Source organism: Kogia breviceps, chromosome 19, assembly GCF_026419965.1.
Source record: "Kogia breviceps isolate mKogBre1 chromosome 19, mKogBre1 haplotype 1, whole genome shotgun sequence".
Taxonomy (NCBI): Eukaryota; Metazoa; Chordata; class Mammalia; order Artiodactyla; family Physeteridae; genus Kogia; species Kogia breviceps.
The window spans coordinates 52,004,127-52,021,139 of NC_081328.1; the positions used below are offsets into that span (position 1 = coordinate 52,004,127).

The 17,013-nt window shown below is 51.6% G+C and overlaps 1 long non-coding RNA gene across 1 annotated transcript; it reads right to left on the reverse strand.

Annotated features, from left to right (window-relative positions):
* Positions 1–294: 294 nt before the first annotated feature.
* On the reverse strand, positions 295–13,077 carry LOC136793199 (uncharacterized). Its single transcript, XR_010838168.1, has 3 exons — positions 12,907–13,077; positions 12,690–12,811; positions 295–7,693 (listed from the first exon to the last, which is right to left on the reverse strand). It is a non-coding gene; the product is annotated as an uncharacterized lncRNA (long non-coding RNA).
* Between the last annotated feature and the right edge of the window lie 3,936 nt (positions 13,078–17,013).

Consider the following 17,013-nt stretch of genomic DNA (forward strand, 5'->3'; position numbering starts at 1 on the left):
TGCCCTAGCCTCCTGCTCACAGGTGAGGCAGGCGATGCGTGCAGACGTACGGGGCCTGGTTCGGGGAGAGCTCTTAGAAACACATGACTTGCGGCTGCTGGCTGGGACAGCTGACCCGGAGGCACTGGCTGTGTCTGGCCCGCCTGCACCAAGGCCAGCGCAGGGGCTCCCACAAAACCCAAAACGTTTATTCTCTGCAGGCATTCTGTGCCCTGAGATGGGCTGAAGGTCTTCTTTTAGATGATCTCCTGCAGTCCTCTCCTAGATCTTGAGAGATACACATCAGTGTTTTTGGTTTTGTTGTTTTAACATCTTTATTGGAGTATAATTGCTTTACAATGGTGTGTTAGTGAATCAGCTATAGGTATATACGTATATCCCCATATCTCCCCGCTCTTGCGTCTCCCTCCCATCCTCCCACATCAGTGTTTTAGAGACAAGGAAACTGGGTCTCAGAAAAGTAAAGTCATTTGCCTAGCTCATAAGTGGTAGGACAGGGATCCAACCTGGTGTTTGAATCCAAAATTCCCCTGCTTTATTACATTGGTGAGATGAAGATTTTTTCTCTGTCAAATCAGAGAAAAGAGACTGGGTTTATGGAATCCTCTTTCCCTCCCTTTCCGGCCCCTCCCTCCTTCCCTCTCTCCATCCCATACCCCTTGCTTCTATTAAGTATTGCTCCGTTGCTTTTTATTAAACTCTTCTGGGGGCAGAGAGAACACATATGTCTGGGATACCTTCCTGCCCAGTGTATGTGCTGCCTGGGACCCTCCCAAGAGGAAATGATCTGAGACCACCGCCTCAGACGCTCCAGTTAGGGATGGCTCAGGCCAAGAAGAGGAGTGTGACGGGGTAGTCAGTGCTCAGAGAAAGCTGGCAGAATCCCAGGAGCCCAAGCCCCTAAGTCGAGTTTCAGGAAGCCACTCTTGCTTCTCCCCCTGGGGACACGTACATTGGCAAAGTGTTGCGTATACTGGGATTCTGCAACTGTATCCACAGCTGTTCATGGGAGGCTGTGAAGTGGCTGTTGTCTTTGCCCGGCAGGATGGCCCGTCTCAGGGTGGTGGTACCTGGAGCAGCAGGAGGGAGAAAAGTCCTGACCGTTCGCACCTGGAACTCTGGCCCCTCCCCGTCCCTGCCCTTCCCTCCCTCTTCCTGTTTTTATGGCCTAAGTACGCATGATGGAGACTGGACGTCAGGGGGCAGCAGGCCTCGGGGATAACTATAATTACCCGCAGGCAGTGGGTGGCATGTCTGTCTAGTCAAACCTGCAATTTGATGGTTTCAAGAGCACAAATCGGGAAAACACATCTCTGATCGCCTCTTTTTTCTGCTTCATGATGTCAGTTCCCCACGGTCTTACGGCGGGCTGCGTTTCTTCCTCCTTACACACACCAGAAGGACCGTTCTTCCAGGGTCACACGCCCACGGGATGCGGTGTTACAGCATCAGGTGAAAGAAAGCCTGGAGCGCTCATCCTGCAAGGTGGGCCGACGGAGGGTCCCAGACAGGAGTCCCCCGGGTGCGGGACTGTGTGTGGATACCTGGTACCCCAGCACACTGCACATTGCCTGGGCCCTGGAAGGGGCCCCAGGAATCGCTTGTTCAAGAAACTCTAAATGGAGATCACAGCACCTGCCTCCGAGTTTTTTCTGAGGGTTAAGTGCAATAACACACCTTCAAGTATTTGGCTTAGGGTAGGTAAAAGCCCATTGTACACCCATGGACCCTACAAACAACCCATGGGGTGTCCACACAGTGGAATGCTACTCGGCACTAAAACGGAACAAACTATTGCACATGAAACCGCATGGATACATCATTTTTTTTAAAAAAGGGAATTTATCACATTCATTCTCTTTTTTTAAAATAAATTCATTTATTTTTGGCTGCGTTGGGTCTTCATTGCTGCGCGCGGGCTTTCTCTAGTTGCGGCGAGCGGGGGCTACTCTTCGTTGCGGTGCATGGGCTTCTCATTGCGGTGGCTTCTCTTGTTGTGGAGCACGGGCTCCAGGCGCGTGGGCTTCAGTAGTTGTGGCACGCAAGCTCAGTAGTTGTGGCTCACAGGTTCTAGAGAGCACGCTCAGTAGTTGTGGTGCACGGGCTTAGTTGCTCCGCACTACGTGGCATCTTCCCGGACCGGGGCTCAAACCTGTGTCCCCTGCATTGGCAGGTGGATTCTTAACCACTGCGCCACCAGGGAAGTCCCGTCATTCTTTTTTTCTTAATTGAAGTTTAGTTGATTTACAGTATTGTGTTTCAGGTATATAACAAAGTGATTCAGTTATATATATATTCAGACATATATAGATATTCAGATTCTTTTCCATTACAGGTTGTTACAAGATATTGAATATGGTTCCCCGTGCTATACAGTAAATCCTTGTTGTTCATCTATTTTATATATAGTGATGTGTACCTGTTACGCCAGCTTTCTTTTGACTTCCATTTGCATGGAATATCTTTTTCCATCCCTTCACTTGCAGTCTGTATGTGTCCCTAAGTCTGAAGTGGGTCTCTTACAGACAGCATATATATGAGTCTTGTTTTTGTATCCATTCAGCGAGCCTGTGTCTTTTGGTTGGAGCATTTAATCCATTCACGTTTAAGGTAATTATCGATATGTATGTTCCTATTACCATTTTCTTAATTGTTATGGGTTTGTTTTTGTAGGCCCTTTTCTTCTCTTGTGTTTCCCACTTAGAGAAGTTCCTTTAGCATTTGTTGTAGAGCTGGTTTGGTGGTGCTGAATTCTCTTGAGCTTTTGCTTGTCTGTAAAGCTTTTGATTTCTCCGTTGAATCTGAATGAGATCCTTGCCGGGTACAATAATCTTGGTTGTAGGTTCTTCCCTTTCATCACTTTAAATATATAGTGTCACTCCCTTCTGGCTTGTAGAGTTTCTGCTGAGAAATCAGCTGTTAACCTTATTAGAGTTCCCTTGTATGTTAGTTGTCGGTTTTCCCTGCTGCTTTCAATAATTTTTCTTTGTCTTTAATTTTTGCCGATTTGATTCCTATGTGTCTCGGCGTGTTTCTCCTTGGGTTTATCCTGCCTGGGACTCTCTGCACTTCCTGGACTTGGGTGGCTATTTCCTTTCCCATGTTAGGGAAATTTTCAACTATAATCTCTTCAAATATTTTCTCGGGTCCTTTCTCTCTCTCTTCTCCTTCTGGGACCCCTGTAATGCGAATGTTGTTGCATTTCATGTTGTCCCAGAGGTCTCTTAGGCTGTCTTCATTTCTTTTCATTCTTTTTACTTTATTCTGTTCCGCAGCAGTGAATTCCACCATTCTGTCTTCCAGGTCACTTATCTGTTCTTCTGCCTCAGTTATTCTGCTATTGATTCCTTCTAGTGTAGTTTTCATTTCAGTTATTGTATTGTTCATCTCTGTTTGTTTGTTCTTTAATTCTTCTAGGTCTTTGTTAAAGATTTCTTGCATCTTCTCGGTCTTTGCCTCCATTCTTCTTCCGAGGTCCTGGATCATTTTCACTATAATCATTCTGAATTCTTTTTCTGGAAGGTTGCTTATCTCCACTTCATTTAGTTGTTTTTTCTGGGGTTTCATCTTGTTCCTTCATCTGGTACATAGCCCTCTGCCTTTTCATCTTGTCTATCTTTCTGTGAGTGTCAGTGATGTGTATCTGTCAACCCGATACTCACAATTTATCCCTTGCCCCCTTCCCCCTTTGGTAATCATGAGTTTGTTTTCTAAGTCTGTGAGTCTGTTTCTGTCTTGTAAATACATTAATTTGTATTTTTTTTAGATTCCACATATAAGTGATATCATATAATATGTGTCTTTCTCTGACTTACTTCACTCAGTATGATGATCTCTAGGTCCACCCACGTTGCCGCAAATGGCATCATTTCATTCTTTTTTTAAAGGCTGAGTAATAGTCCATTGTATATATGTATCACAACTTCTTTATGCCTGGATTCATCTTAAAGGCAGGTTACTAAGTGAAAGAAACTGGACTCAAAGGTGACGCAGTGTATATAATGCTGGAAAAGGCTGAGCTGTAGGGAAAGAAGGCAGATCAGCAGTGGCCAGGGGCTGGGAGAGGGAGGATAGGATGACACAAAGGGCGTGAGGGAACTTTTCGGGGTGATGGAAGCATTCTGCATCTCAAATGTGATGGCTCCATGACTTTATGCATTTGTTAAAACTCCCAGAGCCATTACATTTTACAAGGGACAGTTTTACCATATGGAAATCATATCTTAATTAAAGGAAATGAAACAAAAAAAAAATCTACAGACCCTGAATGATGGAAAACCCAAATGAGCCTCTCTGGCCTTTGGAGGGCTCGTGAGGTCTGCTGTGTCCTGATTTCTCTCATTGCCTTCTGCTTGGAAGCCATGGGGGGCGTTGGCATTTCCTGCAGATGGGGAGGAGTCCAGGACTCTGGCTCAGCTGAGTACTTCTCTGGGGAAACGTAGCCAAAGTGGAAAATTCACACCCGGATACCTGAGCGTTGGCTAATGGGGACCCAATGGTTCATGTCCAGGAAATAACTAATGACATGAATCTCATCGGATTAAGAAAGCCAGAGCCCTTGGGGGGTTGGGGGAGCGCAGTGGAGGACATCAGCTAACGTGGAATGTGTGCTGGGGGTGCAGCCCCCATCTGACGGATGCTTCAGTCAAGTGGCAAACACACGGGCGGAAAATTGCCTCCTGGGATGGGTCAGTTTCAGTTCCGCAGGCGGCAAAGGTCCTGTTAGTGCCTCCATCATTAAGCAATATAGACACAGGTAATTTGCTTCACTCTTCGGAGGCAAAGTTAAATGACTCATCATTATCTTATTAATGCAATCAGGGGCTGAAAATGCAGCCCGCCTGGCATTTTGCCTGGGCAGCACTTTCTGGAGGTGTCAGATGTTCATGGCCTCTCCAGCTCACTTCCTTGACAGTTTCTCTCTCTTCCCAAAAGCTCATGCTTTGTTCCCCTGCCTCCCGGGGCCACCGGGCAGGTGCTCACCCAGGGTGACATTCTACAGCTGTGCATGTCAGGGCTTGGAGAGGGGTGGTTCAGTTGCAAGTAACAACATCCAGCCAGAAGTGACTTAAATCACAAGGTCTTCTTTTTCCTTACACAAGCCTCTGGAGGTGAGTGCTCTGGGGTTACTTCAGCTTCACAGTCATGCCAGGGCTCTGGTCGGCCTCTTTGAGGTTTTCTCAGCCTTTCCGTTTCATCGGAGGACGGCAGCAGCAGCTCCAAGCCTCGCCTGCTCATCCATCCCTGTTCAAAGGTAGCAAGAAGGGAGCAAGCGAGAGCTTCCTTTGCCTCTGTCTGTCTTTCTGTCTCTCTGTCTCTCTCTCTCTGCTCCCTCTTAAGACAGAAGGCAGGGCAATCTTTCCCAGAGATCCCCAAACAGATTCCCTCGTTGACCAGGACTGGTCACACGTCCATGTCCGAGCTGTAAGGAGGCAGGGAAATGAGTCCCTGGTGATCTCAGCATCTACAGCAGGAGGTGGGCTTGGCAGGAAGCGGATGGGGGGATGGCTTATGAGCAGTTGGTGGACGGTTGTCATCAAGAGTTTCAACACGTTGTCCAAGGCCATCATCTAAGCAGTGGCTGGTGGGGGTCTGTGTTTGCCCCCAGAGCCCGTTCTCTGAACCCCTGAGCCCAACTGCAGAGTCTTCTTCTGGGTGATGGGGAGTGTATGAAGAGCGAGAATTAGCCTCCCCACTTTGGAGCCCGAAAATCTACTGAGGGAGAACTGCCATGCATATAGTTTGAAAAAAAAAAAAAAGACCTCAACACTCTTACAAACCAATGTTCCCAATAAGCCCAACCTCACAGAAACTCCCAAAGTACTAATATCTTTTAAATTTACTATGATCAGGGTACCAGATGTCTGAAATTAGGGGCTGTCTCTTTTCAGCGGGAAGATGTCCCGAGTTCACACTTTTGAGTGAAATCTTTCTCCGCTGCGTCCTAAGCCCTGTTCCCTCTGCGCAGTTTCTGGCCTCTTACAGGGAGCCAGTCTCCTTTCTCCAGCCTCATCACTCCATTGATTGGGGAGGTGAAAAACAAAGGAAATGAAACAAAACTTGTGAAACCAGAGACATTACATTTTCACACTCTATGATGTCAGAAGCTCTGGGCTGGGGACCCAAATATCTTTTCTCTCCTTTCTTAGGTTATCAAGTCTCAAAACATAGTCCGGTGGGACGGTCCTCCACACTGAGAGGGCATTTCCTTTTATATTTTCTGGTTTGGCCTCTCCGACAGACGAGATTGCTGAAAGAAAAGTGATAACCCACCTCTGTGACAGTGAGAGCCTGCCTGGGACGGCAGGCCCGGCTTCTGGGACTCCCCTAGCACCCCTCCCTTGTCAGCCTGGCCCCCCACCTGCTGGGGTGCTGCCTCTGGCTTCTGGGAGACCATGAACCCCGGCATCGTGGGACCGCGCAGCAGCCAGGCGAGCCCCTGTCTCCTGACAGCTTAGGAGCATGGACGTCACGTTCTGTTTACTGAAGCCATGGGCATGTCCTCGGAACCTATTGCCCCATGTCCCCTCCCTAAGAGAGCCCAGCCGCTGTGCTTTTCTGATTCTGTCTTCGTTTCTCCCTGCTCTTTTCAGATTGCTTTGGTTCCTGTAGGCTCTGCCTGATTTGGAAGGTAAAAAGCAAGAAGCAAAACTTGTGAAACGAGAAACATGAATTGTTCACGCCACACTACATCAGAAGCTCCGGACTGGGGGCCTTCGGGCCCTTTCTCCCTTAAGACTCAGAGGGTGTGTCCTTGCATATTTCCAGCCTCTGACTCCGCACCAGATGAGATAGATGTAGGGGGGCATCACTGCGCAGGTGGGGTGCTGAAGGGTGAGTGGTCACAGAGGCATGAGCTTTTCTGAGCTTTAGGCAGCTTTGAGGAAGGAAAGAAGAACAGATGGGACAAGACGGGAAGGCAGGAAAAGGAGAGGAAAGAGAGCAAACTGTTGATTTAAGTTCTTTGCACACCTCCGAAGAAAGCACTCCTGCTTCATTTCCAGGTGATAACAGAGAGATGAGAGAGGTTAAGTAACTTTCCAGAAATCACACAGCTGGTAAGAGGCAGAGCTGGAGGATCTGAAGCCCCCTGCATGTAACTCCAGCACCCTGGGATCCAGGCGGGCAGTGTGGCCCAGTGGTCTGGGCCAGAAGGAGGCAGGGAGTGCTGGGTCCCCACTGTGTCTCAGCCCTCTGCTCTGCCACAGCAGGCCTCGGTTTCCCCACCTGTGCAGAACTGGCCTGAGCTTGTTTCTGGCTGCCACTCTCAGTGGGAGGGGCTTCCTCCCTGCTCCGTGGGGCCACACGGGGCTGGATTCTTCTGGTCACATGATGCAGGTGCCCCAGCCTTGGGGACTGGGGCTGGGCTGCTCCCACTGGGTGGGCTGCCGGCGTGCATAGGAAAGCACCGGCCAGCCCTCCAAGGAATATGGCCTCTCTGGGGACTTTGCAGCAGCCTGTGAGATATCTGGATGTGGAATCTGCACCCATTCCCTGTCTTACAGCTTCTTCCTCTTCTTTCTTTGCACTGGCTTCTGATGCTTCTCACCCCAAGGAGAGGGTGGGCTGCTCAGGGACAGGGTGGAGTGAGCGCCTTTGTCACACGCAGTCTGGCCGCATTCTGTCCAGAGAGGGCCAGGCCTCTCAGCAGAGTGGCCACAGCTCAGACCCGGTCTCCTCCTTAATCTCCCATCTGAAAAAAAGAAAAAGAGAGAGAGAGACAGAGAGAGAGAGCGCAGAGACCTTAGAAGTCCCAGGGAAATACCCGCCCCGCTTAGGAAGACAAGTTTTCAAGTCATGTGACGGGGGTGGTCACATGACTTGTCTCCGGTTCAGCTTCCTGCCCCCCACCCCCTCCCCCATACTGCCTGTGAGTCATCCTTGTGAGGCCTCCGCTCTCCATGGAGGCGGCTACTGGGCTGCCAGAAATTCCATCACTGAGTCATCTCACACTGCAGGATCTTTGTCATGATGTTCTGGCTTCCGCATGGGTTAGAGGCTCAGCAGGTCCAGCGCGCGCGCGCCAGCCGAGTCTGGCTAGTGGAGATTATTTTGGGTGGCTCGAGAAAGAGGGCCAAAGAGAATAACAGCTCACGTGCTGTGAGCGCTGCTTAGATGCGAGATGCTGGAATTTACATGGACAACCTCAAGTAACTGTCCTAACCCTCTTAACTCTCTTATGAGGGCGGGTCTGTTACGTAGCCCCATTTTACAGGTGAGAAAGCTGAGGCACAGAGGGGCTAGGTAACCTGGCCGACATCACCCAGTTAGCAAGCAGTGAAGATGGGGTGTGAGCCCTGGTCTCCTGGTTTCTACTGCCTGGCTTTTCTCATGATGCCTGTTTGCCTCTTTGAAAGCCCACGATGCCAACATTCAAAGCAGGTTCTCTACTTTCAGGCTGGAACAGTTCCCAGGGCACTGGTGCTTTCGTTGGCACCAGAACACACCCAACAGAAAACAGAGCACACCACATGGATCCGATTTTGCCTCAGCCTCAGCCTGCAAGGTTTAGGGGGGCACCTTGGGGAAAGATCAAAGCTGGACCCGGGGCTCCCTTTCCTCTGGCTGTCTTCGCCCCACTTGATGAGCTGTGCAGTGTGAGGGTCTGACTTGGCCCCACAGAGGTGGTTTTAAAAAGGCATCTCACTCACAGCTATTCAGATTTCAGAAATAAATGCTCCTCACCACTGATCAGAATATGCCTGGAGTCAACAGAGCCGGTGACACCTTAAGAAATGCACCAGATACTTAAGGCTTTCATCTTAATTATACACGTTCAAGTCACAGACAGATTTCCTCCTTCTGGTGCCGAGTACCAGAGCTGCCAAATCCAATTGAATCATCTCTTTTAAATGCATTTTTCAGTATGCGTTGTGCCGTTTTCCCAATTTCCATTGTAAACGAGCACCAGAATTGTGCTGAGGGCCCTTTTCTTACAGGCTGCATCATTCACCCAGCAAACGAAGAAAGGAAAATGCTTATTGCCAAAGAATTAAAAAATGGTCCTGGCTGTTCTCCCAGGTTTGGCTAGGACTGGATGTGGCCCGGCCCAGGGAAAGCTATCTTCGTTGGAGTGTTTCCATCCTTTTACCCCAGGCAGGGACAGACGGAGGAAGCTGTTCCTTCTGGGGGGAAGCGTCCACTCTAAATGAGCTTCCTGGGCTGGGCGGGAAGGAATGCCGTGGACGTCAGCGGGCCTGTTGTCATTGTACCGCCACCGTCATTGACACAGATGCCACAGGCTTTAACTTCTGCGGTACCCTGGCTCCGACGGACTGGGCGATGCAGGTCCTGAATAACTCCCAGGGAGAGAGACCTGACTGTCACGAGCAGTGCAGACATCCAGTGCCCTTGTCCACCAGCTGTGCCCACTGGTTCTGCCTTCTCAGGAATGGGGTGGGGTGGGTTGAGGGGCTCCCAGACTTAGGAGGGTGACAGCAGCTGTTGGGAGAGAAGCAAGCCAGGAACCCAATGCCTGCAATTCTGCTGGGGTCTGTCTTCCATTTCTTTGCTTCTTGTCTTCTCTTTGCTCAAACGAGCACTCCCTCTGTGTTAGCACTCACCCTGGCTCTCTGTGCCCGCTTGTACCTCTGCTTTCTCCTCTCTGCTCACTTTCATGCTTGTTGGTTTCACTTCAAGGCCAGGGCTCTGCGAGGTATCAGAGTAGAGGCTGTTGGGCCCATTTCACGGAGAGGAGGAGTATGCCTCTGGCTCAGACTGGTCTCTGGAGCCTGGTCGTCTGCAGCTGGATCCCAACCGTGGGCAAGTTACTTGACATCTCAGGAGGTGATCACGTCACGAGTGTGGAGCCCTTGTAATAGGATGAGTGCCCTTGTAAAACAGACCCAAGATAGCTCTGTTGCCCTCTTTCCACCGTGCGCGGACACAGCGAGAAGTCAGCCACCCACAACCTGGAAGACAGCCCCCACTGGAACCTGACCATGATGACAGGTGGTGGTCTCAGACTTTCAGCCTCCAGAACTGTGAGAAATTATGTTGTTTGTAAGCCACCCAGTCTATGGCACTTTGTTATAGCAGCATGAATTGACTAAAACAGTCAGTGAACGATCTATTATATGCTAGGCATCCTATATTGTTTAATCCACAACTTTTTTGGTTTGAGTCAAGGGCACCCATTTCACAGGTGAGAAAAGTGAGGCTCTGAGACTCTAATGGACTTATAAAAGTTACATAGTATGTAGCAGAATCAGGAATTGAACCAGCTTAAAAAAGAAAAAAGAAAAAAGGAATTGAAGCTGCTCTGACTAATTCCATATTTAACCACTACAGGGCAATCTCACAGAGCTAGGTGTTTAACTATTAAAGTTAAACTGGCTAATCCTACTAAGTTTGAACTTCTCCTAACCGGGCCTCCACTCTGTCATTCTCTGCCCACCTCCCCAGCTGAGGAAATTCCAGCCAGGGCTCAGGGTTTTAAACATTGGCAGGAGGATCTATTTACGGCTGTATTTTGAAATTTACAAGTAGTTTTGGATTTCCTGGGATGGGTGGTCAGTTGCACAGAACGGGTGACTGAGCCCAGGATTGTAGTTTTTTGAGGGATCTGTGACTTCCATCTTTCACCCCTGATGGGACCACCCAGAGCCTTGCACACGGCTGGGTCTCCGTGTGTCCATCAAAGGATCAAATGTAGTAGCTGCAGCCACCCAGACTTGGGGGAGCCCTCTGAAACACCCTCAATCCTGCCCCAGAAGCAGCAGGCGAGGCCAGCTACATAATTTGTAGAGCCTGGTTCAAAATAAAAATAAAAACGCAGAGCTCCTTGCACTAAAAGCAGAGGAAAAGCTTTTTCCTTCCTATCAGGATGTTCTTCTTGGCTCTATAATGTTTCACTCCCTCGGTGTGGGAATACTTGCAGGTGAGTGCAGATGCTGACAGATGCTTAGGGCCCGACCCCACAGTTCAGAGCATGGGGTGCACACACCGGGCCCTGGCCCGCTGCCACCCAGGCTCCCCCCAGGGATGGGAGGGGATGGGAGAGTGGGCGGCTGAGAATCACCCCCAGGGAGCTGTAGAAGCACAGGAGCCTCCACACCGCTCACCCCCACCCCAGCCCATACCACGCATGCTCCTTTGTTCCCACAGACTTCACTTTCAAATGGCAAGTTCAAAGATAAACGTATTAAGACTTTTGAGAAGGGCCCTTCCAAGCACGGAGCCCCATGGGACTGCACCGATCACACGTCCACGAAGCTGGTCTTGACGACGGGTCTTGGAGCGCATGTGCTTCTGCAGATGCAAACACGCTGTCCTTTCTCCCCGGCCACTTGCTGGCAGTTGGCATTTCTTTGCCTGGGCAAGATTCCCTGGGTGACGCCCACTGGCTCAGTGCCCAGGAGATTCAGTCTCCTGTCTGTTGGAGGTGCAGCTATCTCCAGGCAACACACCCGTCCCCCCAGGTGCCCCCTCCCCCCTCCCTGGTTCTGCCCAGGCCTGGGGCTCCTTTAGCTAGAGAGAGCATCAGCAACCAAGGCAGCAGGACGGCCTGATGCTACATCGCGTTTGCTTTGTGCCGGGGTCGGGGGGGGCAGCACGGGGGCGGGGGGATGAGTGGATAAAGGTGCTAATAAGACAGAGTGCTAATTAACTGTGGCAAGCTCCATAGATATAGTGGTTTAATGATGAAAGGAAAAGACATTTACGGTTTTCTTCCTTCCACCAGCCCTCCTCAACAATGATTTCATCTGCTGCAGAAAATGTGCAGATCACTAATAATTGTGAAATCTGATCATCATTAGCCTGCCAGCTCCAAGCAGCCTGCTCAGCACATTCCTAGCTCCCGATCCGAACCATCAAATTCAGGGAGGGGAACGGTGGACATGACACAGGGTAGGCGCGACGACCCCGCTTTCTCGGGGGTGGGAGAGGACCAGGTCTATACCCACAGCACACCTCTTGCCACTTGCTGCTAAGAAGCCCTGACTCCTGCTTTCCTGTGCAAAAATGCTACTTAAGCACCCCCAGTTCCTCTGTGTGCGTACTGGAAGCAGGGAATAATCACCTGTGAGAAGGACCGGGAGATACGCACACACATCTAAAGGGTGCTCTAAAGAGACTCTCGCTCCGTTACAAGTTTAGTTAATGACTGAAGGGCCCAGGGTCCAGGTCAAGAGAATCCAGGGGTCCTCATGGTTTGGAGAGAATGGAGAGTCAAAGAAAATGAGCATAGGCTGCTTTGTGATTTGGTCAGGGCCCTGCAGGAAGCAGCTGGCACATTCACAGGGATCACTGAAGACGGTCTAAGGAAGGACTGTTTTACAGGTGGAGGTAGGTGGGTGGCCATGTTTCTGGCTTCTGCGAACTGGAAGCTTCAACGTCTGCCCTGGAGGCATAGGCTGAACACATCACATTCTTGTCCGGATAATAGGCCTGGGTCACCTGGCCTTGGCCTCCTACTCCACCCCCTCTCCTGGTTGGGGGGCGAGTTCTCCTCCCTGGGGATATAATTTTTAAATGCAAACCACCAATCCAGGGCCCACACCCCCAACGACCTCTTTTACTGGGCTCTCCCATCCTCCCCCTCCAGGCCACTATACACCTGCTCTAATCACTCCAGGAACAGGTGCCAGGTACCGGGCAACTCGGGATGGCCCCAGAGCCCACTAACATCCTTCAAACTCGCCATCCTTGCCCACATTTCCTCCTCCTTCCTCTGCCTTGTGACTCACCCTGGTGCTTCTCCACGGGGCCCTCCTGCGGCGCGCCGTGTACCTCTCTCAGGATCTGTGAGTATAAGAAGCTCTCTTGCCGATGATGGCAGTCATCTCCCGATCTGTTGGCCTTACCATACCTAAATAATAATGAAAAGCAATGAAAACGATAGGGCTAAGAGAAACAACAAAGAATACAGAGCTATCCGGGGAGAAGCCAGGAAGCCATCACTACCTGCAGGTCTGAAGGGGCAAGAGGCAGGGGCATCCGTAATAGATGCCAGCAGAAGATGTCACTTTGGGAGAGGGTGCCTGACAGACGTGGCTGTAAGAAGAGGAACAGAGTCATTGCGAAGCTGCAGCCCTGCAGGCGGAGGGCGGGGAAGAAACACCCCTGCTTGTCTCTCTTCCTGTCTCTCATCTCCTGCCGGGCCTCCCATTGGCTGAAGAGCCAAGCAGACACCTGAGAACAGCTCCTGGAGCCCCAGCAGGTAGAGAACTGATGTGTGGGGAGTGGAGCTGGATCAGAGATTATAGAAGCTTTCTCAGCGAATGGCCTTGGAAATGGATGGGGTGAGGCAGACAACACTGCAGAGTAAAAGGAACCTCTACCTGGTGCCCGGGCAGACAGAACCAGGGTGGCTGGACCTCAGGCTTGTCTAGCCCAGCACCCCTGAAACTGTACAGTATCTACAGATCCCCCCAGGGATCTTGTTAAACTGCAGATTCCGACTCAGCAGGTTGGAAGCGGGGCGCATTTCTAACAAGCTCCCAGGCATGCCCCTGCTGGCCCATGGACCGCGCATAGAGTAGCCACAGCCTAGGCCGGCCTAGGCCTTCCTTCCCCCATGTTCTCATATACCCCTCACAGGACCGTCCTGGTCATCCACTTCCATCTGTCCTGTCCTCCCTAGCCCTTTGTCCATCTATTTCATCATTTCGGAATGTCTGTGAGACTCCTCTGTCTCCCTCCACCTCTTGTGAGGGTAGGTACGGGCATTTCTTACCATGTGGCCAGAAATCAACTTCTCTAAGATAGCCTGACCTGGGGTAACTTACAAAGAGAAATCTTTAATTGGCTCCAATTAACACAAAGAAATTGATTCGACATCACTGCAATCATCAGTTTTGCCTTCTCACCCTGCATCTGCGGTTAATTTCTTAACTTGACAAAGAAAGGCTCAGCAGGAACTTTTGAAAGGGTGGCGGCCCCCTCCCTGTGTTGGTGGCTCTGAGGGTCCATGGCTCCCCGTTTGCAGCCCAGGGTCTGGGGTGGGAAGGGAGCTGCCACTTCTTGGGCCTCTGCCACATGCCGGGCTCCATGCTAGGGGTGACACGGTTACCTGTCTCGCCTGCTCTCTGCGGAGGCACTAGTTACCCATTTTTATGGAGGAGGACATTGAAGCTTGGCTGGGAGTCTTGGCAAAGCCAAGGTTGCTTTTGTGTCTGGTTCCAAAATCAGTGGTCTTTGTTCACTAACCCATACGGCTTCCAAGTAGGACCAAGACTAGGGAGAGAGGGGTGAGGCCGTACCCTTGGGCGCTGGATTTAAGGGACGAGGTCAAAACTCGGTAATCGTAGACAATATTTTCACACGATATTTAGAACAATCAAAATTAACGCGAAATACTCATGATGAAAAAATTATCCAAATTTCAAAGAAAGACAGGATCCAATAGGACTGGGATCAGGGACAGGAGAGTGAGGTTGAGTGCAGGGTGGGATTTGGTCTTGATTTGACATTTGTCTGTTTTATTCACTGTGGATTTTCAGATCAGGCCCATTCTACACAGGTGGGGAAACTGATTCTGCTGGTGTCAGCACCTGTAAATGAGGACACAAACGCTCTCCTCTGAGGTGTGCAAAGAACGTGGCTCCACAGAGCAGGTACTTAAAGAAACGTTCCCTTTCTTTCCTTTCCTTTTCCTGATTTCTGTCTTGTCCCATCTGCTTTTCCTTCCTGCCTCAAAGCTGCTTAAAACTTAGTTACCACCCATGCCTGTGAGATCACTCCCCCTTTTTTTTGACCGCACCACTCAGCTTGTGGGATCTTAATTCCTGGACCAGGGATTGAAGCTGTGGAAGCTCCGAGCCTTAACCACTGGACCTCCAGGGAATTCCTGAGATCACTCATCTCTCAGCATCCTACAGGTGCAAGGATGCTTCATGTGTCTGGTGGCGAGGCCTTCGGCAATCTCATTTCTCAGGGAGACAGGCCCGGGAGATGATCCCTTGCTGCCCCCTTTTCAGACTAGAAGCCAGATGCTTAGAGGTCTGCCTTTCCCGTCTTTGAATCACGGGATTCCTAACAGAAGTAGAGGGCGGGGCGGATGGGGGGTGGGGGTGGGGGTGGTGAAGATCCAGAATGCTCTTGTTTTCTGGACAGCTGGTGCAGGGGCCCCGGGGGTCTACTATGCTCCTGGCACCGGGTGAGAAAAAAGTGTGTAGGATGGCGTGACCCATCTGGACCCCTCTGCCCTCCTGGGCAGGGACCTGACCTGGCCTCGCTCTTTCTCGCCTGCTGACTGTTCCCCGGCCCTGGGGGCTGCCTCTGGGAAGGGTCTCCCCTGCTGCCGAGCCGCCCTGGGACTGAGCAGTGCCCCCTGGGCGGCAGCTCTGCTCTCGCAGAGCGGGGAGGAAGAGTCACAGGGGTCTCTCCCCCAGAAGAGCGTGAAGATTAATTAGGTGAGTCTTAACAGCGTTTGGAAGCGAGAAGTGCAGCCCTTTTCTCTCCAGGGAGGAGAACCTTCGGTGGAGTGGAGAGAATTTCTGGGGCGTCGGCCCTGTGAGAAGGCTGCCCCTCCCTCCTTGCCTGGCCCTCGTCCGTCCCCCAGATCCAGGGCGTTGCCTCCCCTCTGCCCCCTCCCCCAGCGAATCAATTTCAGCAGGGAAAGGAACACGGCTATTACAGTTAACACCACTCCACCCGGAGTCGCTGGGTCTTCGCTATTCATCATTTCCTAATTAATTAAAAAGTAATTACTTATGGATCCGACTTTCATTACTTACACCCCCGGGCTGTGAGGATATTACTCTCCTCGGTCCCTCCGGTACCCTAAGCTGCTCTGGTGCCAGCAATCGCAGTGCCAAGTGTGGCGAGGGCCGATCGCATGCGGACATCCCCCTTGGGGGTGGGGTGGGGTTCGAGTCTCCGTCAGAGGCCAGACGGGGGCTCGCGGATCCGCAGCCCCCTTCTGAGAGCCCGGGAGGGGGCTCTGAGAAATCGGAGCTGCCCCGGTATGCTCGCCCTGGCAGTTTAACCTTCTCAAGATGGGAACAACCTCCAGAGCTTTCTACTCAACGTACGGTCACAGATCAGGAGCCACAGCACCGCCTGCTTGCTTATGAGAAGTGCAGACCCTCAATCCCCACCCCGTACCCGCTGAATCAGAAGCTGCATTTTAACAACATCCCCGGGGCCTTCTGGTAGCCTATGCCAGTGTGAGGCATGCTGCCCCAGCGGGCAGGGAGCAGAGCTTGTCTGTGCCACTCGATAGCACGCTACCTGTCCACTTCATGCAGTTGCTGCCAGGATGAATGACAGGAAAGCACTTTGGAACCTGTAAGTGGCGCTTCGAATGGCATCAGAGTACGTTTTCGCCCAGCCCGTCTCTGCCCACCCGCCTCCCAGGCTATTCCCCACAATTCAGTCCTTTTCCGTGGCTTCCCCGCCCTCCTTGTGTATCCATTCATTCAGGGTCCTGTCTGCTCCCGTGTAATCTGGTAAATGCATCTGGGCTAGTTCCTCATGGCTATGGGGCTGATAGGTTCCCCTCCTCCGGATCCCATAACAACGCCATGACGTGAAGAGCATTTGACACACGGGGCTTTCTCTCCTCTAAGGCTCGCGGAGGTGCAGACACGGAGGAGTGCTCTGTGCATCGGGCATTTGACACACGGGGCTTTCTCTCCTCTAAGGCTCGCGGAGCGTGCAGACACGGAGGAGTGCTCTGTGCATCGGTTTTCCCACTGTCGCGTGGGGACGCTCCCACGGGCAGGGGGGCTCTGAGGCATCAGTGAGCTTATCGGTACAGGACACTTGATCCACTGCAGTTGGCGTGACGGTCACGGCCTCAGTGTGAGGCTCGCCCCCCCCCCCCGTGTCCCCGGGAGCCGAACAGGGCACACCCGGGTGTGGGGAGATGCCTGGGGAAGGTCTGCTTGTTTTCTACACTCGTAGCCGGGGGTGCCTGGGCAGAAATGGGCACCTTAGGGACGTGGAGGCTAGTCTGGGGAACCCTGGGGTGCCATGAGTTTCTCTAGCTGAGAAGCAGAGAGAGGAGTCCCGAGCAATGCGCTTGGGGCACGAGACGGTGGCTGGGCCTTCCGTGACGCTCCCTCA